The sequence below is a fragment of the Macaca nemestrina genome, chromosome 5, assembly GCF_043159975.1.
Source record: "Macaca nemestrina isolate mMacNem1 chromosome 5, mMacNem.hap1, whole genome shotgun sequence".
Lineage (NCBI taxonomy): Eukaryota > Metazoa > Chordata > Mammalia > Primates > Cercopithecidae > Macaca > Macaca nemestrina.
In genome coordinates, this window is record NC_092129.1 from 129,438,283 (window position 1) to 129,454,356 (window position 16,074).

The following is a 16,074-nucleotide window of genomic DNA, read 5'->3' on the forward strand; positions in this document are numbered from 1 at the left end:
AATCCTTGGGAACTATAGAATATGAAGAAAATTCATGGAGGAGGAAGACTTGAGATGGGACAAAGGAAGAGCTAACTTTATTCTTGCTGTTCAGAGCGAGAGAAAAATTAGCGTAAAGTCGAAGAGACAAGATTGAGCATAAAATAGGTTTCTGGAGATAGGGAGAAGCACAAAGTGGAACACAGTGAAACAACAGACTGATCAAGAGAAGAGAACACATATTTTGGTGTATATCAAAAGCAGGTTGAATATGAAGAATGTTCCTGGTCTATTGTTAACTGTCTGATCATTGTAAGAAAAGTAATCACTCATTTCATGCCTATTGCATGCCATGCACTATGTTAAGGCCTTTGTGTATATCATCTTATTTACTCATTATAAACAAGATTCTTATTATGTGCCTTTTACAGACAAGAACACTGAGGACTCAGAGAGGTAAAATACCTCACCCAAGGTCACAAGCTAATATGTGGCAGAACCAGGATTCAAATCCAGGTCTGATTGACACCAAAGTCCATGCTTCTAGCCATAGCATCATGAGATGTCAGGTACAGAAAACAGTCAGCTTGGGCATGCCATCATGAGGATCATGAGGACCAAAGAAAAAATTAATTCTGAAACTACTTTGTAAACTCTCCAGAGGTAAGTGCTGGTATCCACCTGACTATTTCATCTACTCGTTTATGTGAGTGGGTAAAAATGCAGCAACATTGCATAGTGTAGAAGGCACATACTCTTCCATTCTTGGCCATGCTATTAAACTAGCTGTGGACTCCTGCAAAGCCACTGATATTCTGGTTCCTCTATGTAATCTTTAAGGTCACTTCCACGTTTATTTGTGTTGCATGCAAGATGCATACTTCTAGTGACTACACCAAAAATATCCTAACACGGTGGTGGGTTGTTGTGTTAGTCCATTCTTGTATTGCTATAAAGAAATACCTGAGGCTGGGTAATTTGTACAGGAAAGAGATTTTATTTTTGGCTCATGGTTCTGCAGGCTGTACAGAAAGCATGATACCGGCATCTGCTTCTGGTGAGGGCCTCAGGAAGCTTCCAATCATGATGGAAGGTGAAGGGGAAGCCAGCACATCACATGGAGAGAGACATCACATGGAGAGAGATGGAGCAAGAGAGAGTGAGGAGGGAGGTGCCGAGTTCTTTTTAAATATCAGATGTCTCATGAACTCAGAGCAAGGATTCACTCATCACCAAGGGGATGGTGCTAAGCCATTCATGAAGGATCCGCCCCCATGATCCAAACACCCTGTACCATGCCCCACCTCCAACACTGGGGATAACACTTCAACATGAGATTTGGAGGAGACAAACATCTAAACCGTATCAGTTGTGTTGATTTAAAACATCCTTTTTGAAGCTCTGAGCTACTGATCCTATAACCTACTAAATATGCCTTTGTTCTCTCCCTAAATCTAGTAATAAATCCAAGTGGATAGCTTGCTTTAAAAAATACGTGTGATCAATTATCACTTAATATTGTGCTGTTTATTTGGGGCCCAAAAAGTTCAAGGCTTCAGGGGAAAATGGAAGCTCTAATTTATTTTGCAAAGAAGGTAGGTTACAAAAAACGTGTGAATGCTTAAGAAGCTGCAAGGAGCCCAGCCCTCATTTGGTGGTGTTCAAAACCTTTCTATGAAGAAAAAGACTCTCACCCTCTCCAGAGACTTTGGTATTCTTTTATTTCAAGGAAAACAAAATATCTCTATAGCTTGTATACTGTATCTTAATTAATTGAACATATTTTAGAAAATGTGTGTCATTAGAAAGTATGTGAATATTTTGAATATTTTGAAATATTTTGAAATCAGATAGCACATTAGAAAATATGTCCACATATTTGCACATTAGAAAATATGTCCTTGTTTTGTTTTTGCTAATTGGCTTACTGAACTCAGCTTCACAAAACCCTCTAAGCAATATTCCTCAAATTTTAATGTTGTGTTTAACTCATTTCTGTGACAAAAAAAAAAAAAACAAAAAACCTGCTTTCCTCCATGCTTTGAATGGAAATCTCTTTTTGTTGTTCTCATCCACCATATTTATTTCTGGGATGTTAGTCCCCATAAAGGCTCTTTCTTATTACAGACGATGAGAAACATAAATGGCCTTTTAATCTAGAGAGTAAGTCTTCCCACATGCCAGCACTCATATTTTAAGAATCTGGAATGAGACCTGAGTTTTATTTTTTTCCAGAATTTGGGATTTCATTCGTTGCTGCATTCACTTATTCCAGAATTTGAAGTCTCATCAGAATACTGAAAAAAGCTATTAAGTCAGAAACTGAAGGGTTGGGGATGTTACCCTATTTGCAAGTTTACAGGTGAGCCTGCCACATGCAGCTTTATATACATATACTGACAGAACGGAATAGCTTTGGATCAGAGACAAAGACTATTTACTCATCATAACAAAACCAGCAGCCAGAGGTATATCGTGTATCCGTTCCCAAAGCCCTAATCCCCACAGGGTGTCACAGTGAAGACCAGATATTACCTGGGGCAGGTACTGGAGTATAGCACAGGAGAGAACTCCCCAAATGAGGAACAACTGATTTATGTAGGGCCGCCGGTGACCTGCCCCTCCTCCCCTCCGGAGAGAGAGGGAAGACATATTTACTGCGGAATCTAAGCAATTCTCTCCCAGGAGAGGAGGAGGATTTACTATCCTGGAATGTCTCTGAGGAGGGAGACATTTCTACACTTTGTTATCTCCAGCTTCCAAGGCCTTTTGCTTTGCGAACATCTTTGAACAGATAGTCCAAAACATGTAGGAATGCCATGGAAAATTGTCTTCCACCCCAGACAGGACTAGGAACAGAAAGAATGCAAGTGCCTCCAGAAAGCAATTTATCGGAAACAAAAATCAGAATTCTCAGGCCTCCCTCCCAGACCAGCCCACACCTGAACGCTTCAGGTGCCAGTCTGAGCTTTTAGGGAGAAGTCGAATCCCAAAACCTGCTGGGCTATCAACTGACAGCCAGAAAGCGGGGGGAAAAATCTAAATACAAAATCGATAGGACAGAAATCAGATAGTACATTCAAAGTGTTTGAGAAGAAACGATTTTAGAAACATCTCTGAGGCTGATCTGAATGAATCATTGCTTTCTTGTCTTATACATGTAGACTTGGCACAAGCAGGGAAGAAGCCATTTAAGGTGTTGGTCAATTTAGACAATGTCCCTGGAGTTTGGAGGTTGCTCTGGGAGTCCTCAGGTTAAGCCAAAGAAGAAGTGAGTTTGGAGTGGAAGACAATTTATCCTGTGATGTCCACGTCCACAGACCACACAGTCTGGCTCTTCATTATATATAGGCAGACCATTCTGCCAGGTAAAGCTCATATCAATAGCCCCATGATTGTGATCCATTAAGGCACTTCATTCATGTATTCCATTTCTCAGTGTGAACAGACAGGTCGGAAATGAGACAGGCAGTAGTTGACAACCCAGGGTACCAAGCAATGGACTGCTTGAAAACACTCAAGTGGTGCCTGGGCAAGAATAGCTTTGAAACTGGGTTATGCTCTCAGCAACAAATCACTGAGTGTTCCTGAAAAATTGAAAGCATCTTGCTTGGAGAGGAGGCATTAGCTCAGGTACTCTCCTCTGGCATTCTCTGGCTGGCCAGGCAAACAGCCAAGATACAGTCTCTTTGGACTTTCGCTAGCTGAGAAAAATGGCCCTTCAGATTTCTTGAGATATTTTGGGAATATTAAGCTGAATGAAATTTGAAGTCACCTAACAGGTTAATGGTTCAAATTATTAAAGGGGCTACACTAATCTTCCTTCCCATAAGAAAAATGTCAGTCATTTGACTTCTAAAAATGGGGACGCTGGAAATGAAAAGTTGAGATGGGAGAAACCACGGGCAGCTTGCATGCTCCTTAAACTAAAGTTCATGTTCTAACTAAGATGAAGAAGGTATAGAGGGATTTTCTCTCTCTAGACAGAAGTTATATATACAAATATATATATGTATATACACACATATGTATGTGATATATACAAGGTTGTTCCTTTGATTTTAGAATATTAGATTTTATAAATTAAGTTTTAATTGCTAGGTTTATTATCACTTCTCTTGCAGGTAAATTAGGCTTTACATACTGTAATTAAATTCTTTCTGCAAACCATCTGTTAATGGCTTCATTTGTATATCTTTGCTCCATAAAAACTGTATTCACAATCCTCTCAAGCTTGTAACTGTTTAAGAATAGTGCTTTGGCTGGGCTAGGTGGCTCACGCCTGTAATCCCAGCACTTTGGGAGGTCAAGGTGGGTTGATCATGAGGTCAGGAGATCGAGACCATCTTGGCTAACACAGTGAAGTCTCGTCTCTACTAAAAATACAAAAAATTAGCCAGGTGTGGTGGCATGTGCCTGCAGTCCCACCTACTCAGGAGGCTAAGGCAGGAGAATCGCTTGAACCCAGGAGGCAGAGGTTGCAGTGAGCCGAGATCGTGCCACTGCACTCCAGCCTGGGCAACAGACTGAGACTCTAACTTAAAAAAAAAAAAAAAAAAGAATATTGCCTTAAAAGGACAAGGAATCAACCTGAAGGAGCTCCCAATGGCCAAAGCTAGAACAATTTAACAACAAAATAAATCATATAATGTTAGATTATAACCCAAAGTTAAAAATAAGTATCCATGAGACCATACTAATATAAGCAAATGATTGAATGAGTAAATAAATGGAGAAGAGAAAAATATTTCTTGTCTCTTGAAATATTTCTCACTGCTCTTAAGTGACTAATATGATTAAGACAGGTACACATAAATAGTCTTCCTTTCTTAAAGTTAACTGTGCCCATAAAGATCAATGGAATAGTAGACAGCTCAGAAACAAACCCTCACATATGCAGCCAAATGATCTTCAACAGGGGTGCCAAGACCACTCAGTGGGAGAAAGGACAGTCTCTTCAACAAATGGTTTAAAGAAGTGGAACTCCTGACCTCAGGTGATCCGCCGGCCTCATCCTCTCAAAGTGCTGGGATTACAGGTGTGAGCCGCCATGCTGGGCCTGGCCCCATGTTATTTACATTCAAATTTCCCATGGGCATTGTTTAATCATTAAGATCTGGGACAAAGTTAAAAATGCTAGCAACAATGATTTCAAGTCCTTATCCCTCCCAATTTCCTATGTGTGTTCAAATGATTAACTCTTAAGAAATATTTCAGCTGGGCATGGTGGCTCACGCCTGTAATCCCAGCACTTTGGGAGGCCGAGGCTGGTGGATCACGAGGTCAAGAGATCAAGACCATCCTGGCCAACATGGTGAAACACTGTGTCTACTAAAAATACAAAAAATTAGTCGGCATGGTGGCGGGCACCTGTAGTCCCGGTTACTCGGGAGGCTGAGGCAGGAGAATCATTTGAACCCGGGAGGCAGAGGTTGCAGTGAGCCAAGATTGTGACACTGCACGCACTCCAGCCTGGGCGACAGACCGAGACTCCATCTCAAAAAAAAAAGAAAAAAAAAAAAAAAAGAAATATTTCTTGACTAAAAATAAGGTTTTCCCGCATAGGCTTTGGTGATCATCTCAACCAGATGAAACCAGAGCTTCCACAAGCCGGTCAATCTAACATGAAGAACACAACATGAATGAGAGGTCATTCCACTCCAGAAAATAAAATCCCACTAACAGGAATGGTATTCACACAGGCAGCACTGAATATAATTTAATAAAAGGAAATCCTGTCCCTCTTAAAATAGAATCCAGAACCTCTAGAACTTAGAGCTAGGAAGTGAAAATCTGGGTAAGAAATGTCCCCCCAAAAAGTGGTTTTTAGTACCCCTCTGTGGTAGGCGGAATTCTAAGATGACACTGAAATGACACTCACCCTTTATAATCCCCTCCCCTTGGAGTGTGGGTGGGTAGAAACCGAGAACATAATGAGATAGTACTCCTCGGATTAGCTTCTGTGATATGGCAGTTGACTTTCTGTTTTAATTTGGTTAAAAAAAAATATTCCCCATCTTAACCAGTTTAGAGTGTGCAGTTCAGTAGTATTAAGTATATACACATTGTTGTGCCACAGATCTCCAGAACTTTTTCACCTTGCGACACTGAAACTTTATTCCCATTTAAACAACAGATTTTCATGCCTCTCTCCCCCAGGCCCTGGCAACCACCATTTTACTTTCTGTTTTTATGAATTTAAATACTTTCAATACCCCATATAAGTGTTTATCTTTTTGTGATTGGCTTATTTCTCTTAGAATAATGTTCTTAAGGTTCATGATGTTGTAGCATGTGATAAAATTTCCTTCCCTTTTAAGACTTATTATATGTATTTACAAAATTATATTTATCCATTTTTCCATCAATAGATATTTGGGTTGCTTCCACCTCTTGGATATTGTGAACAATGCTGCTGTGAACATGGATGGGTGTGCAAACATCTCTTTGAGACTGTGCTTTCAATCTTTTGGATCTATACCCAGAAGTAGGATTGGTGGATCATATGGTAGTTCTAGCTGTATTTTTTTTTTTTTTTTTTGAGATGGAGTCTCGCTGTTGTTGCCCAGGCTGGAGTGCAGTGGCACAATCTCAGCTCACTGCAACCTCTGCCTCCCAGGTTTAAGCGATTCTTCTGCCTCAGCCTCCCGAGTACCTGGGATTACAGGTACGCACCACCACGCCCGGCTAATTCTGTATTTTTAGTAGAGACGGGGTTTCTCCATGTTGGTCGGGCTGATCTGAAACTCCCGATCTCAGGTGATCCGCCCGCCTCGGCTTCCCAAAGTGCTGGGATTACAGGCGTGAGCGACCACACCCAGCCCTATCTGTAATTTTTTGAGGAACTGTCACACTATCTTCTAGAGCAGCTGCACCATTTTACAGTCCCACCAACAGTGCACAAGGGTTCCAATTTGTCCACATCCTTGCTAACATTTGTTACTTCCGTGCTTCTTTTAAAATAGTAGCCATCCTAATGAGTGTGAGGTGATGTCTCATTGTGGTTTTGAGTTTGCATTTCTCTACTAATTAGCAGTGTTGAGCATCTTTTCATATGCTTGTTGACCAATTGTATATCATCTTTGGAGAAATATCTATTCAAGTTCTTTGCCCATTTTTTATTTGGTTCATTTTTTATGTTGTTGGGTGTTAGAAGTTCTTTATATATTCTGGATATTAACCCTTACAGATATATGATTAGCTAATATTCTCTCCCATTCCATGCATTGTCTTTTCATTCTGTTGTGTCTGTTGATACAAAGAAGTTTTTAAGCTTGATGTATTCCTATTTGTCTGTGTATGCTTTTGTTGTCAGTGCTTTTGATGTCATGCCCAAGAAATCACTGCCAAATCCAATGTCATGAAATTTTTCCTCTATGCTTTCTTCCAGGAGTTCTATAGTTTTGGGCCTTACATTTAGATTTTTAATCTGTTTTGAGGTAATTTTTTGTATATGCTGCAAGATAAGCATCCAACTTTATTCTTTTGCCTGTGGATGTCCAGTTTTCCCAGCACCATTTGTTGAAGAGACTGTCTTTTTCCCACGAGTGGTCTTGGCACCGCTGTTGAAGATCATTTGGCTGCATATGTGAGGGTTTGTTTCTGAACTGTCTATTCTATTCCATTGATCTTTATGGGCACAGTTAATTTTAAGAAAGGGAGACTATTTATGTGTACCTATCTTAATCATATTAGCCACCTAAGAGCAGTGAGTTTTCTTTGGCTGGTCACAGAAGGAAAAACAGAGATTTAAAGTATGGGCAAAATTTGACAAAAGCGTGTTGCTGAAATGGAGGAACCATTGTGGCGAGGACCTGAGAGCAGTCTTTAGCAGTGGGGAGTGTTCCCAGACTACAGCTGACAACAAGGAAATGTATTCTGCCAACAATCTGAGGGAGCTTGGAAGTGGCTCTTTCCCTAGCTGAACCTCCTGAGGATGATGGCACAGCTATACAACATCTTAATTTAAGCCTTATGAGACCCTGAGTAGAGGGCCCAGTTAAAACCAAACTCCCAACACAAGAACTGTGAGATAATAAATTTGTGTTATTTTGAGCTGCTGTTTGTGGTATTTGTTACACAGCAATAGAAAACTAATACACCCTGGTTATACCTTCTTCCTCTGATTAGGTCATTAATGGCCCTATAGTTGGGGGCCATTAGCTCACTGAACTCCATGGCCCTTTTGTTCTTACCAAAGTTTAGACTGGCTGGAATAATTTTTTCTTTATTTTCTCTTATTTACATATCTTTAGGAAGGAATTTTAAATAAATCTTAGAAATAGGTAATACCTATACATGGCTCATAGTTAAAATATGTAGCAAGAGATATAGTGAAGACTCTCTCTGCAACTGTTATTCCTCATCTGTCTTGTTCTCACCTGCCACCTCCTCTCCCCTCCCCAGATAACCACTGCTAACAGTTTCCTGATATTCTTCTCAAGTTACTTTTAAATGCACATATGTGACAAAGACTGTTAATTACTTCCAATTTTCATTCTTCTCTTCTTAAATAGTATTAGAATTTTTAGTTGGACACCTGGCTGCCAGGAATTAAAACTATGTTCCCCAGGCTCCCTTATAGCTAGATGTGACCAGATGGGATATAGACAAACAGGCTATGAGGCAACTTCCAGGAACCTTCCTTGGGATATGCCCTTTGCCCCTTCTTCTCCATTCCATCCTGCTGCCTGGGAAGTGGATGTAACATTAGATTGGAGGACAAGAACATGCCCTAAGGATGGAGGGCTGGTGAACTAGAAAGAAACTGAATCCCTGAGTGTGTTATGGAGCACAGCACTTGCCCTCAGCCTTGGACTGCCAGCCCTGGACATTTACAGAGAGAAATAGCCTGTAATCCCAGCACTTTAGGAGGCCAAAGTGGGCAGATCACTTGAGCTCAGGAGTTCAAGAGCAGCCTGGGCAATATGGTGAGACCCCGTCTCTACAAAAAAAATACAAAAATTAGCCAGGTATGGTGGCACTTGCCTGTACTCCCAGCTACTCAGGAGGATGAGGTGAGAGGATCGCTTGAGCCCAGGAGGCAGAGGTTGCAGTGAGTTAGATGATACCACTGCACTCCAGCCTGGGCAACAGAGCAAGATCCTGAAAAAGAAAGGAAGGAAGGAAGGAAGGAAGGAAGGAAGGAAGGAAGGAAGGAAGGAAGGAAGGAAGGAAGGGAGAGAGAGAGAGAAAGAAAGAAAGAGAGAGAGAGAGAAAGAAAGAGAAAGAAAGAAAGAAAAGAGAGAGAGAAAGAAAGATGAAAGAAAGAAAGAAAGAAAGAAAGAAAGAAAGAAAGAAAGAAAGAAAGAAAGAAAGAAAGAAAGAAAGAAAGAAAGAAAGAGAAAGAAAAAGAAAGAAAGAAAGAAAGAAAGCTACTTCAATCTTTTAAAAGCCACTGTTCTTTTTGGATATTATCATTTAATGCTAAACCTAATTCCAAACTAATACAGTATTTAAGAAAATAAGATATATTCTCCTTACTCCTTCTCTTACAAATAATAGAGTATTACAGGCTTCATATTACGCTGCCCTGCATATTGCCTCTTTGACTTAATATATCTTACAGATCTTTCCATTTTGTACTATCCAGGATGATAGGAAGCAGATGGCACACTAGAAACAGCTGATTAAAGGGAGTTTAATCACAGACTATTTATGAAGATTTTGGCAAGGTTAGGAGAAACCAATAAAGGATGATGATGCACCCCAGGGCTAGCCATAGGAAGCCATAGCATCCTTACACCTGAAATTTTAAGTATTTAAATCTGGACTGTTTACCAGAACCCAGAGAGATCTTTTGCTGCAGGACAGGATGACCCAATAGGGATGGTGCTACTGAGAGAAAAACACAGCCACTGCCAACCTTCACCTCAGCAGAGAGGGAACTTGTGGAATATCCTAACCTGTCTTTCTTCCTACTTTCCAATCTCTTCCTGGTGCCTCCTATAGGTTGAATCCAACCAAAAGCTGGAGGGCAAGGGGGCTTGGCTGATGCAGTCCGCAAAGGTCAGCCTCCTGGGGCCCAGAGCAGGATGGAGAAAGGTGCAGCATGCATATAGAGTGAAAAGTAGAAAATATACCTGGTTACTTCTTAGCATCTGCTTTTATCCTTTATTTAGATGAGAAATTTGTATCCCCAACACAGGGAACATACAAAATCCCATCAGCTACATGCCACTGTAGGGTAATGTCATTCAGTCATATTCCAAAACCATTAAACTTTAGCCACTACATTGCTCTTTGTTTAAAATAGCAGGAACATTTACAAATTCAATGCAATTTCTATCAAAATTCCAACTGCCTTTTTTGCAAAACTGGACAAGCTGATCCTAAAATTCATGTAGAAATAAAAAGAACCAGAAATAGCCAAATAATAATAATAATTCCTAAAAAGTAAAACAAAGTTGGAGGACTCACATTTCCCAAATTTAAAACTTACTGCAAAGCAACAGTAATCAAGACATTGTGGTAATGGCATAAGGATAGATATCAATGGAATTGAATCGAGACTCCAGAAATAAACTCATACATTTATATTTAACTGATTCTCAGCAACGGTCCCAAGACCACTGAATGGGGAAAGAAGAATTATCTTTTCAACATATAGTGCTGGGACAACTGGATATCCATGCTAAAAGAATGAATTTGTACCCTTATTGCACAGCATATGCAAGAATTAACTCAAAATAGATGAAAGACCTAAATCAAGAGCAAAAACTGTAAAACTCTTAAAAAAACTTAAGTGCAAATCTTTATGACTTTGGATTAAGCAATGGTTTCTTAGATGTAACACTAAAAGTACAAGCAACCAAAGAAGAAACAGACAAATTGGCTGGACTTAATCAAAATTTAAAACTTCTGAGTATCAAAGGACACCATTAAGAAAGTGAAAAAACAGAATAGAAGACAAATATTTGCAAATCATGCCTCTGCTAAGGGTCTAGTGTACCCAAAATTCATAACAAAAAAACCTCTTACAATGCAATATTTAAAAGACAACCCACCAGGCGTGGTGGCTCACACCTGTAATCCTAGCACTTTGGGAGGCCAAGGCGCACGGATCACCTGAGGTCAGGAGTTTGAGACCAGCCTGGCCAACATGGTGAAACCTCATCTCTACTAAAAATAGTAGGGTGTGGTGGTAGGCACCCATAATCCCAGCTATTCGGGAGGCTGAGACAGAAGAATCACTTGAACTCGAGAGGCGGAGGTTGCAGTGAACCAAAATCGCGCCACTGCACTCTAGCCTGGGTGACAGAGCCAGACTGACTCAAAAAACAAAAAACAAAAAACAAAAACAAACAAACAAACAAAAACAACAATTAAAAAGTGGGCAAAGGATTTGATGGGAGTTCTCCAAAGAAGATATGCAAATAGCCAAAAGACTCATGAAAAGATGTTCCACATCACTCATCATTAGGAAAATGCAAACCAAAACCACAATGAGAAGTCACTTCATACCCACTGGGATGGCTATAATAAAAATAATAATAATTTTTGATGACAAGTATGTGGAGAAAATGGAAACCTCATATATTGTTGGTTGGTATGTAAAGTGGTGTAAAACTGTGGAAAACTGTTCGGGAGTTCCTCAAAACATTAAACATATTACTACTTAATACATGACCCAGAAATGTTACTTCTAGGTATATAATCAAAAGAAAAGAAAACATATGTCAACAAAAACTTGTACATGTACAACAAGTTTTTCTACAAGTTGTTGTACATGGTTTTGTACAGGTTTTTGTACAAGTTTTTGTACATGGTTTTGTACAGGTTTTTGTACGAGGTTTTGTATAAGTTTTTGTATGCCAAGTTTAACTTGTACATGAATGTTTATAGCAGCATTATTTATAATAGGAAAAAGTAGAAACAACCCTAATGTTTATCAGTTGGTAAATTGATAAACAAGATATGATATATTCATACAAGGGAATATTAGCCATAAGAAGGCCTGAAGTACTAATACATGCTACAATATAGATAAACCTTGAAAACATTGTTCTAAACTACAGCAGACACAAAAGGCCACATATTGTGTGATTCCATTTATATGAAATGTCCAGAATAGGCAAATCCATAGAGACAAAAAGTAGATTAGTGATTAATCTAATCCATTAGCCAATGGATAGGGGAAGAGACGATAGAGAATAACTGCTGACAAAGGTTTCTTGTTGAGATGATGGAAATGTGCAGGAATTAGATGGTGGTGCTATGAATACAGAAAAAAACACTAAATTATGTACTTTCAAATGGTGAACTTTATGTTACATGAATTATATTTTATTAAAACATTGCAAAAAAATTAACAGAGAAGGGGGTAGGGGAGACAATTAACAAAAAACAGCTGCTACTTTCCTTAATTCTCTAACCAGTTATAAACTCTCATTTGAGAATCATGACTTTTTTCTTCCACTACCCATTCCACGTTCCCCTTATCCTCTGCTAAAACCTCAGCTGGATGGGGTTCTTTACCTGATAGGGTGACTCAAACCCCCTTCCTGTCATACCTCAGTCTTTGAAGGGTTTACTGATTGCTACAGTGAATCCCCTGGGTTTCAAGTACCTTACCTTGCAAGGTAGCAACTCATTTTCTCATTATTAATTGGTTTCTATCATCCGTCCATAAGAGTCACCCCTTTAGCTCCCTCTAGGGTAAGTAGCACAGGAGCCAAAATCGGCCAGAGAGCGGGGCTCAATTTTCCATTTAACAGGACTGCCTGACTGTATAGCATGGAAAAGCATTCCTTCCTTGGGTACTTGGACCCCCAAACCTACCAAATCCATGGTTATGGAGATTAAAGGGAGAAGTTCTAGAAGTGTATTGTAAGGAATAATAATGAAAGGGGCCCTTCCTACCTTACCTTTTGGTTCTCGAACCCTTGGATCCTGACTATAAGGCAGTCACCACGGTTGAGTGGTCCCTGAATTAAGGTATGTATGTACTGCATCCTCCAGAACAGCACCTCAAATTTTAGTAGGTCTTTCCATCATTCTTTCAAGCCAGCTACTTCTGAGGGATGAGACATGTGGTTACACCAACTTACTCTGAAAACGTAAGCCCATTGTTGCACATCTTGGCCATGAAATGTGCCTCTGGTCAGGGCAAATGCTGAGTGGGACACCACAATAAAAGATAAACCTTTAAGTCAACAAATGCTGGAAGAAGCATCATGAGAATGGAAAGTAAATCCATAATCTGAATATGTATTTAATTCATTAAGGACAAATTGATGCTCCCTCCATGACAAGAGGATTCTGATGTAATCAACCTGACACAGGTGCCTGGGTGATCCCTCCAGGGAACAATACAACATTACAAGATCACCTTTGGCCTCTGCTATTGGTAGGTTAACCACTCAAGCTGTGGTGGCCAGATCACCTGAGTGAGGGGAAGTTCATGGCCTCCATCCCTGTTGCCATGGTTGCATGGTACCCTTTCCCACTGGGCAAGCACCAGAATAACTGGAGAGAGAAGCTAACTGACATGCATGACGGGGATTGTCTTGTCCGTCTGATTACTGGGAAACTCCTCTGCAGTGCTTGACTTTGGTGAGCATTCACAGGGATCAAAAAACACACTCTGTGCCCATTCAATCGGCATACCTCTCCCCTAGATTTCTTTGCTCCTGCTCTTCCAGTCGCATTCTTTCTCTGAAAAGTGGGCCAGTACATTAGCCACTACCCAAAAATTAGCACTGATCCATACATCAGGCCATTTCCTTTTCCATGCAAAGTGAATAACTAAATGTGCCACCTGAAGTTTTATCCTTTGGGAAAATTTTCCTTCACTACACTTTCTTGGCCATCTGTAAGTGAGGCTGAAATACAACAGCCATCTGCATCTGCTGGCACCTGCACACCAAAAAGGCCCATATATAACCAGGCATGCAGCTTTTTTTCCTCTGTTAACTGTTCATAAGGAATACCCAGCCGGACTGAGCTGATTACCTCCTATTATTTTGGAGGCAACTCACTTCATCCCAACTTCTTGAAACTTTCACTTCTGGAGGTCATATTTCTCTCAGATCTTCCAGAAAAAAAAAAGTCTTAAAGGCTTAGACTTTTTTTTTTATAGTCCAGCTCTTAAATTTTTTCCTTCTCTTTCCCAATAATAACCTGAGTGTGGATCCAGCTTGTCCCCAAATCCTGCCTTGCTCCGAAGCATCTGACTGTAAAGACTCTCCACCAACGCCTGTGACTTGTGGGCCTGAAGAAGACTACCCATCCTTGCAAAAGTCTCCTGCTGAGATGCCTCACTCAGAGACTGGACAGCCCTGATTCTTCCACTAGTCCCAAAGGCAAACAACCCACTTCTGCAGTGAAGAGCACCACAAAAAAGGAAGACAAGGTCCCAGTCAAGAAAAGGAAGACCAGAACTGTGTGCTCCTCCACCCAGCTGTGTGTACTCAGTGATAGATTTCAGAGACAGAAATAGCTCAACCTCCAGTAGATGCAAGAACTTTCCAGTATCTAGAACCTTAGCTACTAACAGGTTAAGACCTGGTTCCAGAACCAGAAAATGAAATCTAAGAGGTGTCAGGAAAACAACCAGCCACAGGGTAGCAATGGTGTGACTCAGAAGGCCTCAGCACCTACCTGCCTCTACTCTTCCTACTGATGACTGGTGAACACAACTGAGAATCTTCCAATGTGGAGCGACCAAATCTGGAGCAATTCAACATGGAGCTACCAGACCTGGAATCCAGTCCTAAAGCAACCACTCCTGGAACACTGAGACCTGGTGCACCCAATCTTGGAACAATCAGGCCTGGAAAAATCCCTTTCATAACTGTGGAGAGGAATCTCTGCAGTACTGCATGCGGTTCCAGCAAAATTCTCCTGCCAGTGACTTGGTGCCTGCCTTGGAAACTACTGGGGAAAACCATAATGTAACACAGCAGACCGCTAGGTTTTATAGTGCTCCACAAACCATGGATTTATTCCTAAACTACTCAGCAAACATGCAGCCTGAAGATGTGTGAAGACAAGTGAAATTGATATTACTCAATTTCATTCAGGCTGAATCCTTCCTCTCCTCTCCTCCCCTTGCCCATAGGATTTTTCTGGTTTGGAAACCACGTGCTCTGGTTTCCATTATGCCTATCCAGTCGATTTGGTCGAGGGTAGGGTATGGTTGGAGCCTAATCAGAGAGGTTTCTTTCTTTTTTCCTATTGGATCTTTCTGGAGAAAAGACATTTTAATGACCTTGACTGCTAAGGGCAACAGGATAGAAGCTGTCTGTGACTACAGAGAAGTAGATATAATACTGGTTTGGATATCTTTAGGATTTAGACTTTAACCTCGAGAATAGGAAATAAAAGTACAAATTGGTGTAATGAAGGTATATTCCCATTTTCTGGGATAGGGAGGCTTTACTTATTTTTTTAAAAAACTCAGTTATTGAGGTGAAGGGTTAAGTTGTAACATACTTTATTGATTTCCTCAGCCCCTTTTGGCTCTGTTTTACTCTAGCCCCTAATTTACTGATTATGCTAATATTTGTAGAAAGAGGTCTTGTATTTGCTACATCATGCAGACACTTTACTAGCTTTGCTGGTTTAAGTTCAATGAATAAAACAACCATTTTACCTTAAAAAGAAAAAACAGAAAGAATACCCAAGTGGCCTTTAGTGTAAGTTGAATGAGAGGTAGCAACACATTAGCTCAGGTACAATGGGAGTCTGAGTTATCATGCAGTTATTTGTGCCTTCCAGAGCTCCTTGGCCTGGTCTTGAGTGTCTCACTTCCACTTAATATTGCAATGCTGCTGCACATGTCCGATTGTATGATTCTGTATGTCAAATAACGTCCAATTCATGATGGGTAATTTGGGACACAGGGCTAATTAGTATCCCATAATAAGACATTCATTCAGTCTTTACCAGGACCCAGAAGTAATCGAGGAGCTGTTTCTCAAAGAGAGCAGAGATGTCAGAAGACAGCATGTCCTTACCCTGAAACTGTGAGGGTCTGGGCTATGATTGTTCTATTGGGTCTAATCAGAGGCTTCCTGCAGCATCTCTGGGTGCCACAGACACCAGATCTGCTAAGTCATAAGGCCCAACTGGCAGGACATTTGGGGATTTTTA

The 16,074-nt window shown here is 40.5% G+C and overlaps 1 pseudogene; it reads left to right on the forward strand.

Moving 5' to 3' along the window:
- The first annotated feature begins 1,596 nt into the window (after positions 1-1,596).
- On the forward strand, positions 1,597-14,966 carry LOC105490932 (putative homeobox protein NANOG2; annotated as a pseudogene).
- Positions 14,967-16,074: the final 1,108 nt, after the last annotated feature.